The 9,739-nt window shown below is 45.4% G+C and overlaps 1 protein-coding gene across 3 annotated transcripts in view; it reads left to right on the plus strand.

The window, feature by feature from the left end:
• LOC145408952 (excitatory amino acid transporter-like) overlaps positions 1 to 9,491 on the plus strand; it is a 362,199-nt gene extending 352,708 nt beyond the window's left edge. For all 3 annotated transcript variants that reach the window (XR_013899021.1, XR_013899020.1, XR_013899022.1), the window contains exon 13: positions 9,472 to 9,491. The gene's annotated coding sequence lies outside the window, so the exon portion shown is untranslated. The remainder of the gene's footprint in view (positions 1 to 9,471) is intronic.
• The last annotated feature ends 248 nt before the right edge of the window (positions 9,492 to 9,739 follow it).

Consider the following 9,739-nt stretch of genomic DNA (forward strand, 5'->3'; position numbering starts at 1 on the left):
AGATGGAAGGGAAGGAAGCAAGATGGAAGGGAAGCAAGATGGAAGGGAAGGAAGCAAGATGGAAGGGAAGGAAGCAAGATGGAAGGGAGGGAAGCAAGATGGAAGGGAAGGAAGCAAGATGGAAGGGAGGGAAGCAAGATGGAAGGAAAGGAAGCAAGACGGAAGGAAAGGAAGCAAGATGGAAGGGAAGGAAGGAGGGAAGACGAAAGGGAAGGAAGGAAGATGGAAGGGATGGAAGGGAAGGAAGGAAGATGGAAGGGATGGAAGGGAAGGAAGGAAGATGGAAAGGAGGGAAGGAAGGAAAGTGGAAGGGAGGGAAGGAAGGGAGATGGAAGGATGGGAAGGAAGGAAGATGGAAGGGAGGGAAGAAAGGAAAGTGGAAGGGAGGGAAGGAAGGAAGATGGAAGGGAGGGAAGGAAGAGGGAAGGGAAGGAAGGAAGAGGGAAGGGAAGGAAGGAAGAGGGAAGGGAAGGAAGGAAGATGGAAGGGAGGGAAGGAAGGAAAATGGAAAGGAGGGAAGGAAGGACGATGGAAGGGAGGGAAGGAAGATGGAAGGGAGGGAAGGAAGGAAGATGGAAGGGAGGGAAGGAAGGAAGATGGAAGGGAGGGAAGGAAGGAAGATGGAAGGGAAGGAAGGAAGATGGAAAGGAGGGAAGGAAGGAAGATGGAAGGGAGGGAAGGAAGGAAGATGGAAGGGAAGGAAGGAAGATGGAAAGGAGGGAAGGAAGGAAGATGGAAGGGAGAGAAGGAAGGACGATGGAAGGGAGGGAAGGAAGGAAGATAGAAGGGAGGGAAGGAAGGAAGGGAAGGATAGAGGCTGAGAGAGGGGGAAAGAGAACAGTCATAGTAAGCACAGAAAGGAGGGGACGGGAGGGAGAAGGGGGAGAAGCAAGGAGAAATCAACCCCTTCATGGTAGATACAGCTCTAGTATTCAGTTCCCTCAAACGCCAAGCCATTTTATCGATTAATTCGAAAGACCTGTGACAGTGAAGAGGTTAATGATGACTACAAATAAGACTACAACTACAACTAAACTACAACAACTACAACTACAACAAATACTACCAAAACTACAACTACAACTAACACCAATGGAGACGAAGTAATATATTTGTATTATTCTAACACTGATTTTTTTTTTCCTAAGAAGATGAACAGAGAAACAAATTAAATGAAAAAAATACATACACCACATTGAAGGGAACGAAAATCTGGGCCAAGTTAAGGTGAAAGGAGTATAGTATCAACACTCTCAGGCAGCCATGGGCCACTCTCAGCTGAATAAAATCGTCTTACATCAGCTGGAATAGAATACAAGAGCTGTCCCGACCGTGAGAGGGATGGGAACACGGGCAGAAGTCTCCTTGGCTGGCATTCTCGTCGGTTAAAGAAGCTCCCTAACACCTCTTCCTTACAGATTTATTTTTGGATACAGCTGGTTAATAATTACAGTTCTGTACGTTATTTTATGTACTAATATTCCTCTGTACATTATTTATGCACAGTGGGGTGATATTAGAATGATTTAAGCAGCGCTGGGGAGGACGGAAAGGCGTAAAGAGCAAAATAAATCGCTGAGAAAGAGGTTTTACGGACGAGAAGGGAGTCCATGTGTCCGGGGTTCGTCTCCATGTCGGCGGTGGGTCTTTGTTTCCCTGTCCAAACACAGATTTTCCCAGACTGTGGCCGGTTTCCCCCGCTCCGAGCATCCATCCCTCGCGGAGCAATTAAGTGTTAAATTGGGCCCTCTCCCCCCCATTTTCCTCACTCAGGCGGGCCATCTGACCGTCAAATCGAAGGTAATAGGCAAGAAAAATGTGCGACTCCTCCACTCACTCGTCCGTCTCCCAAGATTTTCAACCCCATTTCTTCAGAAGTGATGTTGCCGTCGCGAGTTCGCGCACTTCTCGGCTCTTCCATTTACCGGTTTTTTGCCCCAGCGATTCTTTCCCCGCGCCTTTTTCCCGCCAAAATCCGCGAAAAATGCATCAAAAGCAAAAGCGAGGAGGAGAGAGGTAATGGAAAATGTAACAGGCGATTGTGGGAAATTAATCTAAAACGGCCCCGGGAGAGAATGCAACACCGAAAAGGTATAGGAGGAGGAGGCCGAGGAAGTTACGGTGGTGAGGAATCGAAGGAAAGGAGGGAAGGAGGGAGGGATGGAGGGAGAATGATGGAGAGGACGAGGGAGAAAGGAGGAAGGGAGAAAAGTGGAGGGGACGAGGGAAGGAAGGAAGGAAGGGGAGGGAAAGAGAAAACTGAGGAAAAAGGGCAGGGAAAAGTGAAAATGGTGGGCATAAAAAAGGAGGGGGGGGAGAGAGAGAGAGAGAGAGAGAGAGAGAGAGAGAGAGAGAGAGAGAGGCAAGACCAGACAATGGCAGGGAGCGGAGAGAAAGAGATGAAAGAAAAGACCAGGGAAAGAAAAATGCGATTAAAGAAAGAAAGAGGAAAGAATGGGTGTGAACGAAAGACACGAAAGAGCGGAAGGTGAAAGAAAGATGGAAGGAAGGGGAGGGGGAAAAAGTAATACTGAAGACCTGGAGGCATCAAGGCAATGGAGGAAAAACGGGGCAAGAGAGAGGAAAGGAAAAGAAAAAGGGAGGAAGGAAGACAGCAGGGAGGGAAGGAGAGAGGATGAGAGAGGGGGGAAAAGAGAACATAATTGGCAAGGTAAAGAAAGGGAAGGGAAAGGAGAGAGAACGGAGAAAGAGACAAGGAGGAAGGAGGGAATATATGAAATCACCCAAGGCTATTACGACGGAAGGAGGAGGGAAGGAAGGAATAGAGGCAAGAAAGAAACGAAACAGGAGGGAGGTGAAGAGATAAGGGAGGGAGAGAGAGAAGCGGAGAGATCAAAGGCACGGAGAGATAATGGAGACAGTGAATAAAGGAGGAGGAAAGGGAGTTGGGGGAAGGGGGGGAAGGAAGAATAAAGGAGGACGAATAAAAATAATAAAATACGAACAGACCTGAGAATGGGAGGGAAGCAAAATGGAAGGTGGAGGGATGAAGGAAGGAAAATGGAGAGAGAGAGAGAGAGAGAGAGAGAGAGAGAGAGAGAGAGAGAGAGAGTTATTTTCCCACTGCCCCATGATATATCACTGGAGCGGCTGGGAGGCGAGGAGGGGCCAGTATGGTGAAGGAAAGGAATTGGCCGACCGTCTGTCAGTATGATGGTGGTGGAGATTTTGGTGGTGTGGTGGTAGTGAATGCTGTGGCGGGAAAATGTTGTGAATGTTGTGGTGAGATAGAGGTGAATGTGGTGGTGGTGGTGATAACTGAGGTAGTGATGAGGAAGGGGCACTGCAGCGGTGGTGGTGGTGGTGGTGGTGGTGGAGACTGTAGTGATGAGGAAGGGGTATTATGATGGTGGTGATCAAGGCTGTGGTGGGGAATGCGCATTGCAGTGGTGATGGGAATTGTGGTTGTGCTCTGGTGACTGAAGTGGTGCTGATGGTGGTGAATGGGTAGGTGGCGAATCTCTCTCTCTTCCTCCTACTCTCTCTCTCTTCCTATTACTCTCTCTCTCTCTCTCTCTCTCACACACACACACACACACACACACACACACACACAACATATCTTCATTAATCACATAACGGACATATGATTATCCTGACAAACATCCCCGTCATATTATCCCTTCCATTAACAAGTAGTAATCATGACTGCTGGGCCCTGAACACAACACTCTGACTTCCACACCTTCAACCTTCCCCCCTACACGACAGTCACCCTTCCCCTCCATTACCCCATCCCATACCCACCTCCCCCGCCCACATCTTCCACTTTCACATCGGTACCATTACTGCCCCACCATCCTACCTCCAAAGGCTACCCCATACCTTCATCCCAGCATCACTACTACCCCTCCCTTCCATTACCCCATCCCATAACAATCTCCCTCGCCCCCGAACCTCTTACTTTAACCCTTCCACTGCTAACATTCCTTCCCCCACCACCCCACTTCCACAATAACCTCCCCCACACCACACCAACGTACAGTACATTCACCCCACCTTTCCCCCCACCATAGCCGCACCTTCCCCTACCTTCCCACTTAGTAACAGCCTCTCCCAACCTTCACCTCAACACCATTACAATCCCTCCCTTCCATCACCCCACCCCCATAACAAACTCCTTCACCCAATTACCAAATACATTACTCTCCACCAACCGATTAGGATTCGGTTGAGACAGTAAGCATAACAGTGACATTCGCACTAAAAGTCTGTAAGTAATCAGGGCACAATCTGGGAACCTCAATACATTTTTAGAATTTTCAACCTGACTCTGATACAGCAACGCTCAAAAATATGGGAGAGTTAATGCACTGTGAAAGAAAATAATTGTGATTCCTGAGAAGTGGCAAAGTCGCTGGTCAATAACGTAGCTGTCATTTTAAGGGTCGCATTACCAATTTAAGAGTCGCATCACCATTTTAAGGGTCGCATTACTATTTTAAGGGTCGCATTACCATTTTAAGGTCGCATTACCATTTTAAGAGTCGCATTACCATTTTATGGGTTGCATTACCATTTTAAGAGTCGCATCACCATTTTAAGGGTCGCATTACCATTTTAAGAGTCGCATTACCATTTTAAGAGTCGCACTAACATTTTAAGGGTCGCATTACCATTTTAAGAGTCGCATTACCATTTTAAGGGTTGCATTAAAGGACGGATCAGGTGTATCAAACTTTCCCGGACTTAAAAATGGAGTTCACAGGTGCGTTAATACTGTTGCCTTAATGAGGTGTAAAATTTCCGAAGTGAGGTGTAAAATTTCTGCAGTGAGGTGTTAAATTTCCGCAGAGGTATAAAATTTCTGCAATGAGGTGTAAAATTTCCACAGTGAGGTGTAAAATTTCCGCAGTGAGGTGTAAAATTTCTGCGGTGAGGTATAAAATTTCTGCAGAGGTGTAAAATTTCTGCGGTGAGGTATAAAATTTCTGCAGAGGTGTAAAATTTCTGCGGTGAGGTATAAAATTTCTGCAGTGAGGTATAAAATTTCTGCAACGAGGTGTATAACTTCTGCAACGAGGTGTAAAATTCCTGGAATGAGGTGTTAAAATTTCTGTAATGAGGTGTACAATTTATCCAGTGAGGTGTAAAATTCCTGCAATGAGATGTATAATTTCTGCAATAGTGTAAAATTTCCGCAATGTGTAAAATTTCTGCACAGTGAGGTGTAAAACTTCTGCTACCTTCGCCACAAACGCCCTAAAACTGAGAGAGTTATTCCACATCTAAAGAAAATGGTTTACAAGGTGTTTGAAGCATCATGAAGCACGAGTATGGGGACAGGTGACCACGCCGCATTATTACCTACTGCCAGACGCCTTAATCCCGTAAGGGGTGGGCCACAAACAAATCGCCTCCATGTCGCCCTGTAACCCGTCATTTCACTGCCCCGCTCCCAGCTCACACACCCCTCTCTCATATTAACCTTCCCAGATATCTACATCAAGGTGGGATGGCGGTTCATTTTGCCTGTCAACACCATCAGCTTATGAATTAGTAGGCTCTATCTACCTGCCCTACGCACTTATATAATGCTCCAAATTTAACCTTTACACCTGCCAATATTTTGCTCTCTGATTTTTCCACTGGGAATGGTGGTTCGATTTCCCTGCTTACAATTTCAGTTTACTGTCTACTATATCTTCTGTCACCATGCCCAACACAACACTTAAAAAAATAAATAAAAGTAAGCTAAACTACAATGAACATGTAAAGTTAGAATTCTCTCTACTTACAGATCGAAAGTGTGGCCTCTCTTCTGCGCTGTGATTACACCCACTGGAAGGAAAATAAGACAAGTATCAGCCTCTCAGTAACAAACAATATGACAAGATCAATGTGTTCTGTAATCCTTAACTAAAAATCCTTGAACAAGAGGGAAATATAGGCGGTAGTGTGTGTTTTGCTGAGTTCATGTATCATATTTTCTTAGAGCGGTACTCTCATACGGTTAGGATGCTTACTAACACCTCTTCCTTACCGATTTATTCTGCTCCGTTACTATATTCTTGAGTGTTAGTCATGCAATCTATATCAATACTGAAAAGACATAAGACGCAAACCAGGGGATATTAATGAGTAATTCGGAATATAAACCGTGAAGGAAGAGGTGTTTGGGAGCTTCCATACCCACGAAGACAGGCCTTGTGTCCGTCTGTCTTCCTTTCTGCCTTTTAGTCGGTAGTAATATAAAAGCAATTTACCCTTGGACGACGAATAAGTGACGGTCCCTGGGGTGCTATGGTTCCATGTTGGTCTCATCCATGGTGTAATCCTCTAAAGCACTCTGAATTTTACCACATATTCTGTTTCCACAAATTCCGATCCCTCACAGACACTACCGTACATCGTTGTCTATATTCGTCACAAATCCTGTATCTGTAACGCATTCTCAGTAATTGAATACACAGGGAATGGTTCAGCACAACACCCCACCTGTAACAACGTGATTACGACTAACGAGGGCATGATCTATCACCCTATAAGCGTTGCCAAAAACAGGATTATAAAGGTAGATAAACTTGCTTTCAACAGATATTATACGTCGATAATTATCAAAAATCTCTGAATCACTATGAATAACCTAAAACTGCTAAAGCTTCGTGGAGATTAATGGAAAAATGGTTAGTATGTGGAAGTAAATATCTCTAGAAGTTGATACAAAATCCTAAAATGGCAACCCGCCATGATCGCCGTGCAGTGTTGTCACGTGACCCACACATCATACTGAACACACATTTTCTCATTCTCAGGTAGTTTGCAGAAAATGGGAATTTGGTGATAAACTGTATTTTTATCAGATTTGACGCAGAGATTGTTAAATTTCATCTGGTAATTTATTTTATCTCTTTATCTACGGACACTGATAAATTCTAGAGGGAAAATTTGAGGAAGAATTACAGTAGGGGGAAATGTCAGCCTAATATTTTACTTTTCAGCTTTCGTTCTTCCCTTTTGGCTACTATTTCTAGGCTAAGAGAGGCCTGGTAATTTTCTTCTGGCCTTACAGGATTCTCTTTCATATGATGCACTAGGGGGAAAAGTGACGAAGATACCGTATGTGTATGAAGTAGGGGCAGTGGAGCGGTGGGCGAATTAACTTTTGTCGGGTCTGTGCCAATTGATTCTGTTGCAGCAATGTCTCTCACTCTTCTTTTCCTTCACTCCCTCCTGCTTTTCCCAACTTTTTCATCTCGTCCTCTTCTTCCTGGTGTTCTCCGTTTCTACATCATTTAAGATAATTACGAGGGATGGCCTGAGATTATTTCCCTAACCTGCACATAAACGAGGCGCATAAAGGTGTTGCTCATTAATCTGGATAAGAAAATCATGTCGTTTATACACCATCACCTTCATCATCCAGATCCAAATTCCCCGCAAAAGATGGAGTGAGGCGGAACCAGAAATAAATAAGGCCAAATGCAGCAAAGATTCAAACAACGAGCCCTGTGAAAGCTAGAACAGACAGACTTATCATCCTCAACACCCACCACATAAACACCCAAGCTAATACCCTCGCATCAAACCCGAACGAGACAGAATTGACGGTGGGTGCTAGCGCCAAAGTATCGACAGAGGGAGAACGTTGGGCCCCAGGGAACGGGCTATCAAATCTATGTCCAGACTCGAGCACGAAAAAATAAAACAAGTCTCTTAAGCCACGAAAATAAGATCCTCTCGAAAAACATGTGAGTTAATTACAGAAACAGAGAAAGTAATGAGGCTTCTTTAATTTTACATGCTCATACACTCATCCCTCTTCAGTCACAAGCACATATATATCTCGTACACACACACACACACACACACACACAAGAATACCACCACACACACACACACACACACACACACACACACACAAATACCAACACAAACACACACACACACACACACACACACACACACACACACACACACACACACACACACACACACACAATGGTGCTATTGTTCCCTACACAGTCTCCTTCGCCCTCCTGATTACTCCGCCACGCAGGCAAAGACTCACTCGCAGTTTTAGGGCAGGGTGAGGAGGACAGGGTGAGGAGGAGAACAGGGTGAGGAGGAGGAGGGCAGGGTGAGGAGGAGGAGGGCAGGGTGAGGAGGAGGACAGGGTGAGGAGGAGGAGGACAGGGTGAGGAGGAGGACAGGGTGAGGAGGAGGACAGGGTGAGGAGGAGGAGGGCAGGGTGAGGAGGAGGAGGGCAGGGTGAGGAGGAGGACAGAGTGAGGAGGAGGACAGAGTGAGGAGGAGGAGGACAGGGTGAAGAGGAGGAGGACAGGGTGAAGAGGAGGACAGGGTGAAGAGGAGGACAGGGTGAGGAGGAGGAAGGCAGGGTGAGGAGGGAGAGGACAGGGTGAAGAGGGAGAGGACAGGGTGAGGAGGAGGAGGACAAGGTGAGGAGGAGGAGGACAAGGTGAGGAGGAAGACAGGGTGATGTGGAGGACAGGGTGACGAGGAAGACAGGGTGACGAGGAGGACAGGGTGATGTGGGAAAAGGTGAGAAGGACAGAGTGAATGAGATGGTGGCAGTCATGATGGCTATGGATGAATCTTTATACTCCTTCTATACACTATACAATCAAGATCAATATTTCTTTTCCACGTCCGAGGTTTCCAGTTAAAGAAAGGGATACTAAACCACTTGATAAAGACTGATAAGAGTGACATAGAGACGTAAGGAAGAGACACAGACACACCATAGAACTTTCCACATCTTGACCTTCCAGAGACTGACCTGGGGGAAAGTTTACAGGCTATGGCACGGCAATGGGATGATGATGCCTGTATGGTTCCTTGAGCTGCCCTGCTTCCCTGAATAGTTAATGCTTCTAGTGTAAAAACTCCGTGTAAAAAGGAATGAAAGAAAAAAAATAATAATAATAATAAAAATAAGAAGAAGAAGACGAAGAAGAAGAAGAAGAAAGAGAAGGAGAAGAAGAAGAAGAAGAAGAAGAAGAAAAACTCTAGACTTTACTATGTGTCTTACCTAGCTCATACGCGAAGGACCGTCAGCATACGATTATATATGTCGTCCCAAGATATACTATCTATCTACCTATTGCCAGACGCCTCAATCCCGTTTGGGGTGGCCACAAACAAATCGCCTCCAAGTCACCCTGTCCCTCGCCATTTCACTGCCCTGCTCCCAACTCACACCCCTCTCTCTCATATACCTCTCCACCCCATCCCTCCATCTCATCCTCTGCCTCCCCCTTCCTCTTCCCCCCAAGATATACCTGATCAGAAAAAATATAACAGCATACCCCCACACGCATACATAAATTTAAAGTATACGTATGATTTGTACATTATACCACAGCCAGCATACTCATAAAGAAGGATCGCCAGAGTATATCCAGACCAAAGACATACACACACACATATAAAAACACTTAAAAATATACTCCTGTTGCAAGATGACTCATTAGAATATAACACATCAAGATACTGTATAAGATCACCAAAGTATATCCCCTCGTTACATCAGGTCGACAGGAGTATAATGGATCGTTCAAATATACTCTTATCTTGTTAAAGTATAAGCAATATCATCTGACATACTCCCCATCATACACATAACATCAAGGCAACGAAGGTATATGAGCAAGCTTTTGAGTATATCACAGCCAATATATGCACTGAAGAGGGAGGGTCAAAGTATACCGTACATCACCTAAATATACAAAAATAATAATCTCGCGAGTATAACGAT

Source organism: Coenobita brevimanus, chromosome 79 (assembly GCF_032717465.1).
Source record: "Coenobita brevimanus isolate Jiangsu-jjx chromosome 79, ASM3271746v2, whole genome shotgun sequence".
In the NCBI taxonomy this organism is placed as follows: domain Eukaryota; kingdom Metazoa; phylum Arthropoda; class Malacostraca; order Decapoda; family Coenobitidae; genus Coenobita; species Coenobita brevimanus.